This window comes from Chionomys nivalis, chromosome 6 (assembly GCF_950005125.1).
Source record: "Chionomys nivalis chromosome 6, mChiNiv1.1, whole genome shotgun sequence".
NCBI classification, from domain to species: domain Eukaryota; kingdom Metazoa; phylum Chordata; class Mammalia; order Rodentia; family Cricetidae; genus Chionomys; species Chionomys nivalis.
In genome coordinates, this window is record NC_080091.1 from 67949321 (window position 1) to 67969749 (window position 20429).

Here is a 20429-nt window from a genome sequence, read left to right on the forward strand (position 1 = left end):
AGACAAAAAGCTGGAATGTTCCGGAATGGAGTCTGAGCGACCTTTCTTTGGAATATTGCTGCTGCTAGGGAGTTCTCTAGCACATAGTGGGGGACCTCGCTGGCAGTAGCTCACAGGTTGACCTGATAGCAACCATACAACGCAGAAGCTCACAAATGTCCCTGTATGTGAGACCACAAAACCCCTGACCGTCAGCTTCCGTCACTAACACAGCCCTCTTTCCATACAGGGGCGAACACGCGGGGCCACGCTGAGGGAAGTGGGCTGGACGACCACTTTCTCGTGCGTCCCATCGCCGTGCATCCTCATTTGCCCTTGCCTTTTTTCGTTCATGCGTCCCCGTCCCGTCCCCCACCCCCACGGCTCCCATTTGCTATCTCTGATTTCCAACTGTAATGGCCTTGGTTAATTAGTACCCAGAGGAACAAGTGGGAATCGAGCTCTGTGGCTGTCTGAGGGCTACTTGCTTTTAGTGCTCATTGAAACAATTTATTCCAGTATGGTCACACACGGTCATGATCAGTAAAGGGAGGAGAGCTCGGCTATGAGAACCTAAAATGTCCGTTCATCTACAAACGAGTTCTGAAGGTCAGATGAGCATGCTATTTGGAACAAACAACTTGCTTCGCTTACTTCTGAGGCTACGAAAGTCACAGACAGGAGGAAGGGAAGAGAGGGGCGGGGAGAACCATTTCCCAGTCTATACAACTTACGTCTGCAGTAAAAGTTGAGACAACTGCCTGTATCAACAGTTCTAGAAAGTAAAGCAATAAGGAAGACCACCACGAAATATCCACTTAGTACATGGGTGGAAGGAAGCAGAAAACATGGTTCACTGCATGGTTAAGAAATGAGTGGTTTGTCAGGGCTCTAGAAACAGGTGTTAGGGTTGATTGCCGGCATGACTCATGAGTTCTCTGCTTTCACTGTGTGTGCCTGGAGTTAATATTTCAGCCAAAAGCCTACCACACAGATAAAAAACACCCCTGATTTGAGCTAATCATTTCTTCCCAAGCTCACATGGACATGTTGGGTGCTCTGAGTCACATGTGAATAGACTTTCAAGGGACAAGCACTATGCTAGTCTCACAAGTTATTTTTAGAAAGCATGGGCTATCTTATGCTGTCCAGGGTCAGAAAAGGCAATTTGCTCACTGATTTCTTCTTTTTCCAAATCCCCATTTTATGGCAAAGTGAGAATGAGAACCCACAATGGCCAAAACAGTTTATACCTTGTAAATCAATCCCAGTGAAAACCAGAAGAGGGGTGGGCCTGGTAAACCCTGTCCCGAAGACAACCTTAACAGATTTAACACTAACTGATTTGGAATTTGGACACGGACTCTCCGTGCCAAGTGTTTCGATGTTGAAAGTCTAACTGAATCTTGCTCTAACAGAGGAGCCTGAAACTGTGGGTTGCATAAACGCAGCTCTGCTGTTATCTCAAGCCCCACAGAGAGCAGGCAGCTCACTGCGGACCTTTGATACTAGGAGGGGCAGTGCACACAGCCACGGGTTTCTTTCTCCTCAAAATTCTGCCCAGGAAGGTGCCAGGTGGACTTCACGTTTTATACTGGAAGCACACATAGGTTCTGTCCACAGGAAAATGGGACCAGGGAAACTTCTGGAAACACAGCTTGCCCACAGTTTTGTTGGTAGACTAGTTTATAGTTTCTCTGACGGGGCCTGAAGAACAATTGATTTCTGTGCAAACGGTGTAGCCGTCCGCAGACAGCTCTCTGACCCCAGCCACACTGTCCATGTCCTCTCTCGCTCCTTCCGCTGTCAAATGTATCTCCTCATGCCACTCACACACAGCTGAGCACAAAACACGCTTCACATACTACCAGCTTCTGCTGTGATTTTCCTGGGAATTTCATCAGACAAAACACTGCTAGTTACGTGTGCGAGCTGTTTCCCCAGCTCTTCTCATCGAGCTGTGGGGCGAGGAGCCTGCTAGAAAAGTAACGCAGACAAATGTTGAATGCGAATGTCAAAGCCATCGGAGTAACTTACTTCCGGCCGGCGCGTGCTGTCACCCGAGATTTGGCGGGATTAAAAAGTACTTATTTACAAAGAATCCTGGCCCTAATTTTACACTATATGCAAAAACTAATTTAACAGAGGCCAAAGGTCTAAATCTAAGGCACCAAACTAAAAAAGAAAATGGAAGGAAAGGTTCATGGACTTGACATAGAACCATAGGTAGCAAAAGAAGAAAGAGATAAACTTCAACAAAGTTTAAAAAATTGAGTCAGGCATAGTGATGAGTTGGGAGATTGCTGTAACCCCAGCATGGAAGGCCAAGGTAGGAGGATCAGGTGTCAAGGCCAACCTGGGCTACAAGATACTGTCTCCACATAAATAAATAAATAAAATAAAAGGCTTTAAAACTTTAGCTGTGCTGTGATAGCACATGCCTGTGGTGGCCTCTGAGTTCAAGGCCAGTTTGGTCAACAGTTTGAGTTCTAGGACAGCCAGGGATACACAGAGAAATGTGTCTCGAAAAAAACAAAACAAAACAAAAAAACTCCAACCAATAAATAAAGAAAGGAAGGAAAAAAGAAAATAACCACAAACAAACAAAAAAAAAATCAACAAAAACAAAAACCAAAAACCATGTAAAACTCGACTGCGATGTGACTCAGTGTCAGAGCACCTGCCTGGCATGCAAAGGCCCTGGGTTCCATCCCCTGTACTGATGGCAAAAGAAAAAAAAAACATCAAATCTTGTTTATCATAAACAAAAACAGAAACAAAAGGTGCCCCACGGTGCAGGAAGAAAATATGTGCAAATCATCTTCTGGTAAAGGACTAGTGCCCAGAACCCACAAAGAACCACAAAGCCAGCAGGCAATGGACGGGGGACTCGAACACACATTTCTTCAGATACAACAGATGCATGAAAAAAATGAGCATCATTAATCGTTAGGGATGAGAGAATCAAAGCCATTTGACACACCATTTTATACTCATTATAATGGCAGTCATCAAACAAACTCTCACACTATAGCCAGTTAAAAGGACAAACTGGACCTCTTCGTACAATATTGGTGACAGTGTAAAATCATGGTGGAAAATACGTTGGTGCTTCAGGAAAAACAAAACCTATAAATACTTTGAATCCACCAATCCCATTGCTAGATGTCAATCAAAATAAAGGCAGGAGTGAGAGATGTTCGTGAGAGTCCCATTTACAGCAGCCCCAAACCAGAAGCAACCCAGATGTCTGCTGATGAATAAAAGACGAACAAAAACTTGGTCTGTGTCTTACAACAGAATAACAGTCAGTCTTACAAAGAAATGAACATTCTATGAACCCTGAAGACATGCTTTGTGAAGTAAGCTGGTACAAAAGAAAGAACAAAATGTCATGAACTGGAAAGTCTGATGTGACAGTTATTTCTGCTTTATATAACAGGCAAGAAAGCCACTTTTTTTTTTGTTTTGTTTTTTTTTTTTTTGAGGTAGGGTTTCTCTGTGTTCAGTCCTAGCTGTCCTGGAACTAGCTCTTGTAGACCAGGTTGGGCTCAAACTCATAGAGATCCGCCTACCTCTGTCTCCCGAGTGCTGGGATTAAAGGATTGGGTCACCACCACCCAGTTTAAGAAGGCTAATTTACAGGGGGTATGAGGATGGCTCCAAAATCACAAATACTGTCACACTGAATCTTCTGTCTGCCTTGTACAGAGAGCCTCACTAGTGTACCAGGCATTGAACGATGTCAAAAAACTGATGGCTGCAGGCTGTGGTGGCGCCTACCAGTAACCCCAGTACTTGCCTGGTGGAGGCAGGAGGATCAAGGGTTCAAAGTTATCTTGAACAACAAGAGACTGTCTCAAAAACACACAAAGAAGCAAAGCAAGAAGAAAAAGAAAGAAAAAGAGAGGGAGGGGGAGAGAGAGGGAGAGAGGGAGGGAATGAAGGAAAAGAAGGGAGGACAGAAAGAGGAAGGGAGGAAGGAAGGAAGGAAGGAAGGAAGGAAGGAAGGAAGGAAGGAAGGAAGGAAGGAAGGAAAAGAAGGAAGGGAGGAAGGAAGGAAGAAAATGTTAATGCCCTCTGAGAAGTCAGAAGCAGACAGTAAGCAGCCTGAATGACTCTCTGTCTCTTCCAAGAGGCAAACAGGAGAAGATATGTCCTCTCAAGCCACAAAGATATGACATGTACAAAGAAATAAGGATCTGTAGCGCAGCCTCAGAGTGACCCACCATCACGTGTAACGCACACTAATTCACAGTGTAAACACACATCAGGCCTATGGTAACTGACAGCAGATGTGCTGTTTGATAGGAAGGGAAACTGTGTTCTTACTTAAGAAGGAAAGGATTCCAGGAAGTGCACTCACTAAATGTCACCAATTCAACCGCTCCTGGTTCTTTCTACGGAAGGCAGAACAGGGGAATGCAGGCCGATTCGGGCAGCTTGCTTGGGGTTTCTCTATTCAGTTCTTGAAGAGTCCTTTGAGACAAATCCTAAAGGGTTGAAGAAAAAAGATGTTAGAGAATGTTTCGTTTTGCTCTGTTTCAATGTCGGTTTCACATGTGCCTGGAAATCAAGGAGGTTTTCTTCAGAAAATAAACGGTCACTGCTCCAGTTACTCAAGAAACCATTACTCTTATGTTCTCAAGAAAGCAAGAAATATAACTCATTATCTGACCCTGGAAGAAGTGGAAAATTGCGACAGGAGTGTTACCAATTTCTTTCACGTGGTGTGTTTTGACCTTTGGAGTAGCTACGACTTAGAGACATGCATACTGCTTAAGAAGAGTACAGATGCAGCCCAAAAGAGACACGCCTCCTGATAGACACATACCTAGCTGGTGCCTTGCCCCTGCTCTGTGGCGCAATGCTGCCCCCATTAACAAACCATCACTCCTGCCCGACTGCATCCCATAGCAGGTCCGCACAACCACGGAAACAAGGCGCTCGTGATCCACCTCCAATGAGCGGTGCTTACTCTGTCCTGAAGTCAGTCAAGACTTTCGAGGATGTTTCCTTTCAAGGCGAGGGTTGTGAGAAATGAGAAGTACTAGTTCTGGTTTTAGGTTAATCGTGGAAGCCACAGTACAAAAATATTCAAGTGAAGGGGACGTAAAGCTCCAGTTAAACACTGTTCAAAGTACAGAGTATCACAGTATATCTTTCCTTTACTCCATGCCTGGAGGAGATACACCCTATCCAGCCTTTACAACCACCGACAGACCCACTCAAGCTACCTGAAGATCCAAATGGCTTATGGTCACATTTCTAAATGCAGTATGGCGCTACAATTGTAACACGAACTGGAAGCTAGGTGAGACTTTTAACTCCATTATGAGCATATCCTGGTGTATGTGTGTTCTGAGACAGACTGAGGCATGCTATCTATCCCAGAATGGCCTGAAATGTGCATCCTCCTGCCTCTTCATCTAAAGCGCAGGGATTACAGGCACAAGCCACCACTGCCTTGACCCGCCATTGTCTTCACCTCCATCGCGCAGCCTTTCACTTGTGTGCAAGTGCAAAATACAGTTCAATTGCCAGGTTTTGAAGAGCTGTGTTTGTCACTGTTGTTTGTTTTGGGGTTATATATTTATTTATTTGTTGAATTTTTGGTTGTATAATGCATTCTTCCACCAAAAAATAAGCTAAATAAAGACACAAAACCTAGAAAACAAGAGCCAGGGAATTCATGGGGACATTGGAGGACCTTTAGAGCTCTGCAGAGAACAGTTTGGGATCTTCTGGATTGATTGACTGGCCTCTAAAGTCAGTTAAAATGCAAAATTGTTTAACCACATTTCGATTGGAATGGCTGGTGTTCTGTAGGAGCCATGGCTTTACAAGAACACAAGTGACAACCTCAGCAGGACCCCAAGTCAAATCTGAAGCAACAAGGGTTTTCTCAAAGAGGAAAAGGCCACACTAAAATTGGAGGGTAGCGGATGTTTAACACGTGACCTCTCAATGCACAGTCTTTACCCTCCTGAAAAACATGGCCCCGGGTGTTGCATGATGGATAACAACCAATCCAACATCCCAGTTTGATAAAACCTTGGAAATTAAAGTGTAAATTATAAGCCCTGTCTTAAATTAGTTGCAGCGTCAAGACAACAGAATAAAATGTGGACTCCAATGCCAAGCTCTCCTGAGATCTTTCACTGGAAATATTTATGAAGTCCAGATATCTTCACAGAACTTTGAGGGCTCCCACTTCCATAATAGTAAAAGGGCCCCCTTAGCAAGGCAATATCTCAGAAGTGGACACAAACTCTGTAATCTGAAATCAAACTATTAATGTATACTGAAACTTGGGGTTCACGGTTTTATGCTGTGCTTTAGGGAAAGAAGGCTCACTGAGGGGTGGTCATAGCTATTTAAGTCAGAAAATCCCTTAAAGTATAACATGTAGGCTCAATTGTATACTTCCAGAAAATTCAGACTTTCTACAATGAATCTAAATAGAATTCATTTCATAAAAACTTCAGTATTTGCTATTCCAATTGCTCACAAAGATCTTCAAATAAAACCCACAAGCTTGGCTTTATACATCCATCTTCCTTCCTTCTTTCCTTCCTTCCTTCCTTCCCTTTCTTTCTTTCTTTCTTTCTTTCTTTCTTTCTTTCTTTCTTTCTTTCTTTCTTTCTTTTCTTTCTTTCTTTTCTTTCTTTCTCTCTCTCTTTCTGGAGTAAGAATCGGAGCTGCTTGGGGCTTCCAGCAAACGAGGTGGGATCTTCGGCTGATGCCGGATGTCACCATTTTTGCTGTCTACCCTGACTTCATTTCAGCTCATATTCTTTCTGTATTTGGTCAGAGTACACATAGCTTGTTGGTTTTGGTGGCAGTGGTTAGTTGGATTTTGTTCTGGAGACAAGTTATTACACCATATGCCAGGCCTGGCATCCGTAATAAACCCTCTGCCTTATACTCATGAATGTGAAAAATATATCGATATAAAATATAATTATAGATATAAACCACTGTGCCTGGATGCCACACTGGGATTCTTTAAGTATTTTTATTATTATTAATTATTGTTACTATTGCTACTATCATCTGTGTGTGTGTGTGTGTGTGTATGATGTACATATGTGCGGTTCTTTGTAGAATTCTCTCCTTCCACCTCCATGTAAGGTCTATGAACTGAACTCCAGCAGCAGGCTTGCAGCAGTCAGCAAGAACAGTTATCTGCGGAGCTACAGCGAAGTCTCACACAGTAAAGCAAAAACGACAACAAAAAAAAAGAAAAAACCCAACCAAACAAACAAAAACTTTACAACTCTGTCCTTTTCCTTTCTTTTTTTTTTTTTTTAAAAAAACTTCTCTTTAAAAGATTTCATTCTTATTTTTTTCATTTTATGAGTTTGTTGCAGTAAATAGGGGCATCATGCCCATGCAGTACTCAAAGAGGCCAGAAGAGGGCATTGGAACTATGAGAACTCCAATCAGAGATGGTTGTGGGTGGTGACATCGGTGCTGGGAACCGACTCCATGTCCTCTACAAAAGCATTAGATGATGAGCCGTCTCTCCAGCCCTCTGTGCATGTGGTCTTTAAAGTCGTTTCAAATTCACTTTTTGGAATGAGGCATGATACACTAATATTCAAACAAACCAACAATCTTACAAACTAATAAAAAAAAATCTCAGTCTAAAGTCAAGACCTGCGCTGCTTCAACCCTCAGTCACAAGCTGAGGCTAAAATTAAGATTCCCACCCCTACTCTCCACCAGCTTCTAGAGACATGTACTTAGGGGGGTGTAAGTGTGAGCAGAGGCCAAGAAACGACTAAGGAGCTCGTGAGCATAGAGGGAGAAATGAGATTTTTCAGGGAGATGGGGGAGGATAAGAGAACGTTGTAGAGAAAGGGGCAGGAGAAACAGAGTGGGGGGACAACAGAACGGAGTGTGTGTGGTGGAGGGGTGAGAATCAAGCCAAACCAGGTGTGGATAATGTCATAAAGAAATATGCTACTTTATCTAGTAATTAAAATGAATTAGTAGCAATCACTTATGTCTTTCATTTTGTAAGACTGGAGCAGCTTATGTAGCCCAGGTTAGTCTCAAACTCAGGACAAAGCTCAAGACGACCTGGAAGGCCTGATAGTTTTGCCTTAGCTCCCAGTACTGTGTTTGTAGGTGTGTGCTACTGCCGGGCAGGAATACTTTTTATTGGAAACAGATTCCGTCTTAAGATAAATCACTTGCCCACTCTTGAGGAGAAAGTACATGGAACAGTGCAGGTCAGCCGTCAGATTTCTGCCGGCCACTGGGCTTCTTGCACTGCTGGACCTCGGACATGGTCTCAATGGTCCAGGCCTCCGCCTTCTCGGGTGTTTCCCGAACTTGAGTATCATTACATGAATTAAAGCTCTTACATTTGGAAGCATACTGCAAACGGCCAGCCCTTAGCTTCTGTAGCTTCCTGGGCGGCCTTTATCCTGCTCTCTGCTGCCCACTGTGATTCCAGCTCTCACAGCAGACAGTGGCCTTTAAACCCACACCACTCGGTCCCATCAGCCTCTTGGTGCTATCTTTAGAATAAAGTCGATATCCTCCCAAGATGTGAAGAGCCTCACTCCTCACCCAGCTTCATGTCATGCCTCAGTTTCCCTTACAGATCATTCCTGGTGCTTCAGATCCCCTCAGACCCTCTCTGCCTGGCCAGGCTGAATTTCAACTTCCCTCCTCCAGTGAAGCAGACTGGAAAGGCTCCTGAGACTTGTGCCCACCGTGTTATCTAACATTCTTCCTGATACATAGGAAATTGCCACATTGAGAACAAACATGGCAGAATTTTGGCATATGGTTTAAGCTTACAATAACTGTTAGAACCACTCTCATCTTCAGCTAAGTTAAAACTTTACCAGGGCAGAGTCTGGTCTGACTCACATCTAGACAGAGCAGGTGTTTAATTACCGTGAGATGTCACTGTGACTTTTTTAAATGCTAAGTACTTAACATTGTCACTGGTAGTTAAAAATCATGTTTTAATCCAAAAGCCACTATATTTGATAATAATAAAGAAACAGAATGAGTAAATTCAAGGAAACATTTCACATCTGGCATTTTTGCAAAATTTGAAATCAGTAAATATAACAATTTTGTAATGCATATCCCCCCCAAGGATAAAATCCAACCTATCCGTATAGCATTATTTATGAACTTATTTTAAGTCTCAAATGTTTCTCACTGCTTGGAAGCACAAAAAGAGCTTGCAAGGGAAATTAGAGGTTTGGATTTAGCAATTAGCTAAGGAAACACAGCCTCCAAAGAGTGGTAGAGCTGGACCGGGCATTTTAAAGCACCCTTCTGCCTGATAGTTAGAAGAACGCTGCTTGAGACCTCTCACATTATTACCTTATCCAACATACACGTCTGTGTCTACCTTTCCTGAAATGAAGAACCCAGGGGAAGGCAAGCTGGGATGGAATGGAGGGTGGGCAAGGCTAAGTCAGCAGCTAGGAGCCAATGACGACAGCAGCGGCTCAGTCCTTGAATCCTCATTGTACATCAGTATTGTGTTAAGCATCCCTTGTGCGACATCATCTTACTTGCTGCTACAATAAGGAAGCAAGAACTATGCTCCTACTCTTTGGGGAGTCAGAGAACCAGCACAGAGAGGCTGACCAAAGACTATGGCAACACTGAGATTCGAATGTGGAGGGTCGGAGACCAGAGCCTGAGCTCTAAATTAGTGTGTTCTCTGAGGGAGTCCAATTGGTCCGGGATGGGAGAGCTGAAAATTCCAATTGGGAAGAGAGAGAGAGAGAGAGAGAGAGAGAGAGAGAGAGAGAGAGAGAGAGAGAGAGAGAGAGAGAGAGCGCTATGGTTTAGATAGTCAGTGTTTCCCCAAAGGCTCACATGTGAGAGGATCGGAGGGTAGTTAGTAAGAGGTAGGACCTCATGGGGAGTCTTGGACTGTTTGAGAGTGCCCTGACAGAGATGGTGGGGTCCTAGGCCCTATCTTTATACTTCCTGGTATTGAGGGAAGCAGCTTGGATCCACCATGCCATGTGTCCTCATCACAGGCCCAAATCAACAAGGCCCGTCAATCATGAACTCTAACCTCTAAAAGATCAAGGCAAGATAATCCAATTCATTCCTCTTTTTTAAAGGTGGGCCTCACCCCGTAGCCCAGGTTGACCCAAATCTTGGCAATCTTGCCTCAGTTTTTAGAGTGCTGGAATTACACCTCTTGTTCCCTAAATTCTTTTTTTTTTTCTTTCTGAGACAGGGTTTCTCTGTGTAACAGTCCTAGCTGTCCTGGAACTAGCTCTTGTAGACCAGACTGGCCTCAAAATCACAGAAATCTCCCTGCCTCTGCCTCCCGAGTGCTGGGATTAAAGACATGCACCATATCACCTGGTTTGTTCCCTAATTGTTAAAATACCATCACATTTTGGAAATATTTTGAGAAAAAGATCCCATGAAATAATTAAGCCGTGTCTACAACTTCACTTTTTACTTCTTGGCTAAATAGTCCCTAATCAGACATCTCTTACTTGTTAACGTTTTACAAAGGGACCCATCTTTTGAAGACCGAGAAAATGAACATGTTAAATTTATAGCACAGAAATAGAAATTAAACAAACTAGTGGATCTCTAGGTACAGCTCATAGGTGGTGTTGTGAGACTGTCACCTCCCACCTCCTTCGTCTTTGCACGCTGACATCTGACCCTTTTTATAACATGCACCTTGTACCAGTGAAACCTAAGGCACCAGCTAGTTACTTATTAAACGTGGGGGCCAAAGGCTGACTCGTACAGATTACACTGTTAACCGCCCAGCCCGGCCCGTGTGCAGGACTGGAAGCGAGCAATCCATAGCTGTGAAATTCTGTCGTATTGGCAGAATTCAGCTCCAAACTGCAGCAATCTGTGTCTGACCTATGATCTGCGAGGTTCATCTGAACCTTCGGAACCTCAGCTTGAGGTTGAGAAACAGGGAGAGGATGGTTACCAAGTATTAGCCAAAGCCAGGTAAATAGTTAACACTGTAACTGTTGCTGGCCCTGCCCCCAAGCCTGATCCCTGAAAGATCAGTGAGAACCAGAGCTGAGTCACTGAAGGCAACGTTTAGAGCGAGCTTCAAAAAAAAAAAACAAAAAACAAAACAAACACGGCATTTCGAGCGAACCTTGTAAAAAATAGGATATTTTATAATGAAAACATCTTTAAATAAATACATTGAACCAAGAAAAGGGGAATCTGGGGCCAGAAAGAAGGCTCCTTAGGTAGAGCACTTGCTTCACGACCCTGACATCTGGCTGACCTCCAGAGCCCTGATCTCCAGAGCCCAAGTAGAGGCAGGAGAGAACCAACGCCATTGAAGTTGTCCTCTGATGTATACAGGGCACCATGGCATGAACACACACACCTTTAATATCCAGTGATAAGCACACTAGTATTCTCTTTACAAATTAGACAAAAATAACACATTAAATGCTTTTGTAATGTTCTTATCGAACAGCACAATGCCTCAGCCTATTTTAGATTAATGCACCATCATGTTACAAAATACAAACCCACTTTGAGCCACTTTCCGAACAAAGTAGTCGTGGAAAACCAGTTACAAATATTACAGACAAGTATACCTTTGACACTGACAATACAGTAGCCATGAACAAGGCTGACACTAAGGGCTGATGAATGAACTCGCGGGCACTCTGAGCCCCTACTGACTGATCACAGTGAAGAGCTTCTTCCCGTGATGGTGGAGGAGGGCTCATTATGACCAGAAAGATGTTCTTCTTGACGGTTAGCTTTCACTTTAAGTGCTATCCAAATTGCTTCATTTTAAGGTAGAAAGGTGAAAAAGGATTCTGCTTTTCCAGTCGTGATTAATATTAGAATGGACCCATAAAGTATAGAAAGTATTAAAGTAAAAAAAGCATAGCGTCTACAGTTAAATAATTTCATTTCTTAAACTTAACTGACAGTTTGAAAAAAGTGACTCAAACAAGAGGAAATATCACTGGTACAGTTTTATATATTATCATAATGCTAATTCCTATGTTTAGTTATCGTACTTTCTTCTCTAAAGACTGAGACAAATTATTGCTTATACTATATGGTTTAAATTGCCAATTATAATTATATATTTGTGAAGACCTAGATTTTTATCAAGTATATGAAGTAAAAAAAGCTGTAAAACTAAAGAATGCTTTTCAAATCCCACCCATAACTAGAAAGCTGGAGTTTTACCAACAGTAAGGCAAATGAGATAGTGTTTAAGATTCTTAAGAACTTAAGATGTATATACCACTGTTAATTAAAACAAAGCCAAAACAGATTGTTTGGTAAACCTAATAATAAATTGCCTTATGTGACCACAACCACCTTCTTCATACCTCAATGGAAATAAGTAAGGTTTCCCTACCTTTCCAGTCTTGAAATCTGGACGCACAGGCTCATTGTCACCACAGCCAGGCTTCAGTAACCTTTGTCCCTAACTCCAGGAGCAACGTGACTCTGCTCTACCTGGTTCCTGGTTCTTCACTGGCCAATGGGTTTGGGCTTTGGGAGTCATTTGCTAAGGACATTTGGAGTGAGTTTGAAGGTGGGGCTCAGAAGGCAGGGAGGGGTCACAGCTGTCACGTGGAATGCTTAATAACCATATGGAAATTAGTGCGAAAGAAACCTACTCCGACCAAAAGGAAATTGGGGAAAGTCCAAGGCAACAGAGACACTGGTATTTCATAGAAAAGAAATTTAACTGAAAGATTTCACCCAAGCTCCAATCACGACTAAAAGGAAACCAATGATTTTCTTTCCAGTCACCCTTCGGAGAATCGTGTGTGTGTGTGTGTGTGTGTGTGTGTGTGTGTGCCCGTGCGCCCGTGCCCTTGCTCCATAGTAATTCCTACCTCACACAGGGCGCGTGTGGATTAAATAAATAAATACGTTTAAGTGAGCAGAAAGGTTTCTGGCAAAGTAGAAAGCACTTAAAAATGACACTGTCTCTGGGACACTGGACAAGGTAACACACAGTTCGAATCCCAGAACTTGGGAGGCTGACGTAAGAGGCTCAACGATTCAAGGCCAGTCTGCTTCATCGAGCAAGGCGGCCTCAAAGTCTTAGACAAAGAAGAGGCTTCTGGGAAATGCGGTATTTTTAGCAAACATTGCTTTCCCTCCACCCCGCCTTTATCTTATCTCAGGTAGATAACCTTGGATACTGGGCACTTTATCTCAACCAATCACTACCAAAAATCGTATTTATAAATGTGATAGAAAAAGAGGCAAAAATCCCACATGAACTAAACCCTCCTTTTATTTTGTTTATTAATTTGAAGCTGAAATAGAGTGACCGAGACAAGTAGTGGGGGCACAGAAAGACAAAGAGGCTGGTGAAATGAGCCCCTTCGTCTAGAGGGACCAAGAGATGGAACTGCAAAAATCCAAACTCCCTCTGCAAGTGGAGTTAGGACATCAGAGAAGGAGGGAGAGGAGAAACTGAGAGGGCTCTTGGCACCCATGTGACATCCAGCACTCTCCAAACGTGGATGAAGATGAGCTCCAATAAAGAAATGAAAACCTGGGGACTGGCGAGACGGCACAGTGGACCCGGGGTTCAATACCCAGCACCCACATGGCAGCTCACAACTGTCTGAAGATCCAGTTACTGGGGATCTGACACCTTCACACACATAAAATAAAGTTAAATAAACCATAAGAATATTAAAAAAAAAAAAAGAAATGAAAACCTGTCTCTCTTCCTAATGCAGCCTTTGGGCACAGAGCAGTGGCCCTGTATATGAGCGCAGCACGCTCAGGGCCCTGGGTAGAGTCCTCAGGTGTGAACAGGGAAGCTGCGTGCAGGGAAGTGCTCTCAACAAGGCCAGCACTGGGGAGGTGGTGGAGTCAGGAGTTCAAGGCCAGCCTGAGGTCAGGAGGCCACGTCCTAAAATACCAACTAAGCTGTGACTGCAGGTTTTCCCTTAGAGGTTACTGTGCCTCTGCCCAGTTCACTGCATTTACGACAGTTTTGAGTGGACAGTGTGGGAGATCAAAAGTCCAGGGGGACAAGTCTGCATTTGGTTTATTCTTCTATCCCTATTTTATAAAGGAAATTTTATTGCTCCTATATAAAGTGATCAATACTGAGAAAGATTAGTAACTTAATAAAAGGTCAAAATCCTCATGCTCGGGTGAGTACCCAGGCGCACAAACTGGACTCATGTTTTTTTCTTTTGTTTGTTTTTTCATTTTTGTTTAGCAGGGAGAGGTCACAAGGGTGGGGGGCGGGCCTGGGAGGACTGAGAAGTGAGAATGATCGGGGTACATAGTGTGAAATTCCCAAATAGTCAACGAAAATATTACGAAAAAATAAATAAAAATAGTCAAAATTCAAAACAAATCTAAGATTATAAAATGTCAACTATTACATGAAACCAAATTTCTAGGCTAACCAAAGGGAAAACCAAAAGTTCCTTAGTTAGTAAATCAGTATATTAAAAAATATATTTTAAACAAAATTTTTAACAACAAATAGGACTGAGAAATTTGATTTTTTTTTCTTAACACTTATTTATTTAGGGTGTCTCATGTGCCTCAGTGGGCATGCGGAGGTCAGAGGGCAACTCATAGGAGTCAGTTAGTGCCTTCTACCATGTGGGTCCCAGGAATTAAACTCAGGTTAGAAGGCTTGGTGGCAGGCACATTTACTCACTGAGACTTAGACTCAGAATTTGCTTTTATGTAAGAGCACCTTGGGGTCAGACAGATGGCTTAGCAGTTAAGGGCACTTGTCCGTGTAGAAGACCAGGGCTAAATTCTCAGCATCTATAAGAAGGCTCACAACCCTACCTTCAGCTCCAGAGGATCTGATGCCCCCTTCTGGCTCCTGTGAGCATTGCATGCACGTGTTATAAAAGACATACATACGTTGCAAAACACATTTAAACATAAACGAAAATAAATACATCTTTAAAAAACAGTATACCTTGTAAGAAAAAGTCCTGTGCTTACAGGGTGTTTGGAACATTAGATCGTATTTCATGTTTGGAGGGGTTTTTTAAAAAGTGAGAATGTGCATATTTATGCATAAGCACATTAAAATAAACACTAACTTTAAAATACAAAACTTTGGGAAAAACATTTAAGGATGGCAAGTTTGATGGTAGGGTGGGGCCTGAGTCAACCTGGAGCGCTTTCTCAGCAAGTGCAGGGCGCTGGAGTTCAGAAATAAAAGAGCTAGTTAGGCGGTGGGACCAAGTGATTCTCACAGAATACTTAAAAGCAGTAATTATGACGCCAATTATAGTCTGCCTTCAACACGAAAATAAGCCAAATCCTCGTGCTCTGACTCTGAGCAAAGTGGCTTTAATAAACTCAAACAATATAGGGGGAAAAAAACACAGAAAAAAGCAGAAGTTAGCTCTCTCATTCTTGTGAGCATTGTTCTCCTGCTCCACGCAGCCCTCCAGGAGAGAAAATGCATTAAAAACGTGCAAGGGTCTCTCAGAGGCCATGGTATTGCGAGCCAGTCTGGATCCAATTGGCTTGCAGCAAGCAGTTAGGCCCTTCTGAAGAAGTGGTCCTCAGCTGCTACAAAGCACTTTGGCTTTAGAGTCTAAATAGGAGGAAACCACACAAACGTGTGCCAAAGCACAGGGTGGATAGACTTGGTTATGGAGAGGAAAGAAACAAAACTGAGCCTAGACTGGGGAGGGGAGGCAGAGACATGCTATAAAGTTACATGGGTTATTTTTATTTATTTCGGGCTTTTTAAAATTTATTATGGGGTGTACAGGTATGATACATGTGTGAGTCGTGTGGTGGGGGGTTGTGAGGGGACAAATTTATTTATTTTTCTTTTTTTATATTTATTTATTTATTATGCATACAATATTCTGTCTGTGTGTATGCCTGCAGGCCAGAAGGGAACACCAGACCCCATTATAGATGGTTGTGAGCCACCATGTGGTTGCTGGAAATTGAACTCAGAACCTTTGGAATAGGAGGCAATGCTCTTAACCTCTGAGCCATTTCTCCAGCCCCGACAAATTTATTGAACTTATTCTCTCTGTGATGTTTATGTGGATCCTGGGACTTGAACTTGGGTCGGCAGGCTTGGTGGCAAGCGCTTTAGCCTTTGTTGTTTCTCTGAGACTGGGTTTAATATGTCCAAAGCTGTCTCCAGACTGTCTGTGTAGCTGAAGATGAACTCCTGATGCCTCTCTCTCTGTCTTCCAAGCGCTAGGACACAGATGTGTGCTCTCTCTCTGTCTTCCAAGCACTAGAACATAGGTGTGTGCTCTCTCTCTGTCTTCCAAGCTCTAGGACACAGATGTGTGCTTTCTCTCTGTCTTCCAAGCGCCAGGACACAGGTGTGTGCTCTCTGTCTTCCAAGCGCCAGGACATAGGTGTGTGCTCTTTCTCTGTCTTCCAAGCGCCAGGACATAGGTGTGTACCACCACATTCAGTGAGGACTGAACACGGGACTTTCTGCAATTCCCAGCCCTTCAAAGACTGTTTGAAATACAGGGGGTATCTGATCAGGCCAAATCAAACACTACAAAGATAGAATGATTTTTAAATTTTAATTCATCTATGGGTTAAAAGAGGACCAATGGAAAGACCTTGCCAGTAGGCATTTGCTTTTACATATAACACTAATATACTGTTTCTAGAAATACATTTGGCAATATTTAATTATTTTCGGTAGGGGGGCATGAATGTGTGGAGATCAGGGGATAACTTGCAGAAGTAAGTTCTCGTCTTCCGCCCTGAGGTTTCCAGGGGTCTCAGGACATCAAGCTTGGTGGCCCGCGCCTTTAGCCACTAGGCCACCTACCTCATCAGTCCATTTGGTACTACTTTGATTTCCAAAAACTTTGCTGAAATTACTGCCTATATCAACGCATGACTAAAGTATAAGAGGAAGAAATTGCTCACAAGCACGCACGCATGCACACACTGAACACATGCACACACTTCATACATCGCATGCATGAAGTGGTACTCCGTACCAAACATTGGCACTGAAGCCACAAAGCTGTGTTAATAGTGCTAGCAGCAGTTGGTCACAAAGCTAATTATAACCTGTAGGAAAGGAGAAGGAATATTCAGAAGTTCCCACAGACCGGAATGAACAAAGGCCCCATAGTATTCTTCCCGAAGTTAAAAACTGAACTAAAGCACAACTCAGCACAGAATGCAGTATATGCTGGAGGAAAGCCCTGAGGTATTTCAGCTTCAAATTTAAAAATGGGGGTCAGGGGGTTAGCTCAGCGGCATGGTGCTCGCCTAGCACGGTCAACAGCCTGGTTTGGAGCCTCAGCACACCAAGGTTAAAAACTGACTGGCTGACCTACTAACCAAACAAACAAACAAACAAGCAAACAAAAGCACAGAGGTGAGCTTTAGTCCCAAAGATGATTCTCTAAACTACTTCATTGCACTGCGTGGATTTACAAAAACTTAAACCCAAGCTGGGCATGGTAGCTGTTCTAGTTTGCTCTCTGTGGTTGAGATAAACACCACAGCCAAAACTAACTTGGGGAGGGAGGGCTTGTTTGGCTTACACTTCTGCATCACAGTCCATTGCTGAGGGAAGCCTGAGGGTGGGAGGTGCAGGCAAGAACTCAAGTAGAATCCGGAAGCGGGATCTGAAGCAGGGACCACGGAGGGATGCTACTTACTGGGATGCTCTCCGTGCTTGCTTGCTCAGCCTATTTTCTTATACAAGCCAGGACCACCAGCCCAGAAGTGGCACAGCCCACACTGGGTTGGGTTTTCCACATCATTGCGGTGGTGTGAATGAGACTGGCCCCCACAGGCTCATAGATTTGAATAAAGTTCAATCCCCAATTGGTGGAACTGTTTAGGGAGAATTAGGTGTGGTCTTGGGAGACCGCGTGGCCTAGGGGGACAGTGGTCACTTCAGGGTGGATTGTGAGGTTTCAAAAGCCCGCACCATTCCCAGTTAGCTGTCTCTCCTCTCTTCTCCGCTCTCCTCATACTTGTGGATTAGATGCCAGCTCTCAGCCACTCTTCTGGCACCATGCTTGCCTGCGTGGCTCCTGCCACACTCCCTGCCATGATCGTGAAAATGAACTGATAACCCGCTGAAACTGTAAGCCCCCAATCAAACGCTTTTTTTGTAAGTTGCCTTGGCCGTGGTGTCTCTTCACAGAAAGAGAAAAAAAAAATAACTTAGGATAGTCATTAAGAAAAGACCCACAGGCCAATCTGATGGAGGTGATTCCTACCATTGAGGGTCCCTCTTCTCAGGCAACTCAAGTGTGTGTCTAATGGACAAAATCTAGGCAACACCGTAGCACATCCCTGGAGTCTAAGTGCTTGTAGGGTGAAGACAGGAGCATCAGGAGTTCAAGGCCATCCTGGGCTACAAAGGGAGTCAAAGTCAGCCTGGGCTACATGAGACTCGATCTCAAAATCTGACCAAAAGAAACTAAATTTATCATCCAAGCGAAAAGTCTCCAAACTTAAGATTGATTTTAAAATAAAGAAAAAAAAAAGATACTGACTTCTTTAACGGGTAAAGCAGTGATGGATGACAACTCTGTCCACAGCGCTCTTCCCGTCTGACTGGGACTGGGGCTACCGCAGTGAGCAAAGCACCAAAATCCCACTCTCATGGGGAAACAGCGAATGAGGTCATCAGTAGCGTGATAGACAGTGAAGTTGGGCTGTGCAGGGCCAGGAGGAAAGACACAGCAGGGAAGGAGAGCAGGAGTGGGGAACTGGAGTGTGCCACCAAGTCCTCAGACATGTGGGAAAGAATATGTACGAGTTACTGCTTATACAAATTAAGAATGTGTGCCAGGCCTAGCGACCCTGCCAGTAAACCCAGCACTTGGGGAGGCTACATGTTTGAAGCAAGCCTGGGTTATACAGTGAATGTCAAAATTAAAGTGTGAGGTCCTGTCTCAAAAACAGGAACAATAACACAGAGCACACAACGTGAAACTATCACAGCATGCATTAATCTTCTCACGGGAGGCGCTGTTCATCCAAGCAGATGTCATTTAGTTAGCGCACACTCAGATACTCGCTGTTTCCATGGACACGTGAGGCCGCAGCCACTGGGAATACAGTAGGAGCCGTACCTGTTCCTAAGACAGTGAATCCAGGCGGCTGGAGCGGTGGACCAGAGTGCAGTACACTCACTTTTGACTTTTTAATTCCAAATTTAGTCTTTCAGAAAGGAAATCCCACCCTCCAAACCAAAACCCATCTTTATCCACGTACCAGGCTTCAGGGAACTGGTGGTTTTCACCTTGAAACTAATGGATTCTTTGGCTTGTTTCTGGACTTTTGAGACAGGGGCATGCTCTATGTAGCCCAGGCTGGCCTCAACTCACCAACTGCATCACCCCAAGTGGCAGGATCGCATGTGTATTCACCAAACCCGGGCACATTTTAATTTTATCTGAAGGTTTCAGAATAAGGAACAATCCAGATACCTTCACTATTTTCCTTGTGGTAATAGCATGGTCATTGGCTGCGGGATGAGAATGGAACTGTATGCATTTAAAAGCCGTTTCCCGAAAGCACAGAGCAGCTCCGGCTGCGGACTCTCAGACAACAGAGCTTCAATGTCAGCTGGTGAGTTCAGAGGGGCATGGCCAGCCTTATACAGAGAAGGCCAAGTACTGGAGACCTAAATTAGAATTTCTTTTTCAGTGAGTACCATTTTCATAATTTATGGACCCCGCCCCTCGGCTTGTTTAAGATTTGTTTAGGGAAATCCATTTCCTGCTGCTGTTCATCGTTGTTTCACCCTGGATGGGTGATAGGATAAGAGCAGCGGAGCGGCTTAGCGGGCGGCCAGGCTGCAGCTGGAAAGGCGTCTCAGCCAGGCCGTAAAGGAACATCAAGGGCGGTGACCGAGATGAAGCAGCCAATGGAAACACAACTCCACACTCGGTAGCTACCTGTGGTGTCAGCTCATCATCGGCTTGTGTTAGTGCAGTGCCATTAAGTTAGGGACAGCTAGGCAACAGTAGGCATTTAGCCGCTGCCAACTTTGGGCTTAATGTCTAACCCCCACAATGACCCCCATAGTGACCGTCTTATTCTATAAATAGAACACACGGAAGGACTTAGATGCTCTGCTCAATGTCTCCCAGTTGTAGGTGGCAGACAGAGAACTCTCACCCAGTCAACAAGACCCCAGAACCTAGGCTTTGGTCCTAGGACCACTAAGCCGCATGGACTCCATCACAGCGGAGTGAGAGGACAATGGGCCAAGTCCTCTGTGTGCCGCTTGTCTGTACAGGGAAGTCTGCAGGCTCCCACTCAGCGTTAGCAACGGTCGTTCATACCCAGACTCCTGCAATGGGGAGTGAAGACAGCAATGGGGTCGGTGATGACCTAACCTTCTGCTTTCAGAAAACAGAAAGAGAAGGGCAAGCAGACCATGAGCCTCACATGGAAGTAAAGATCAAAGTGGAAATAAAAGTGGTTAGAAAAGCAAAAAA

General features: G+C 44.0%; 1 protein-coding gene across 5 annotated transcripts in view; it reads right to left on the reverse strand.

Moving 5' to 3' along the window:
* Rbm47 (RNA binding motif protein 47) overlaps positions 1-20429 on the reverse strand; it is a 136547-nt gene that overhangs the window by 20499 nt on the left and 95619 nt on the right. For 4 of the 5 annotated variants that reach the window (XM_057772953.1, XM_057772956.1, XM_057772952.1 and 1 more), the window contains one exon: positions 4346-4472. The gene's annotated coding sequence lies outside the window, so the exon portion shown is untranslated. Of the gene's footprint in view, positions 1-4311; positions 4473-20429 lie in introns of all 5 variants that reach the window. The other variant, XM_057772954.1, reaches the window with a different exon arrangement.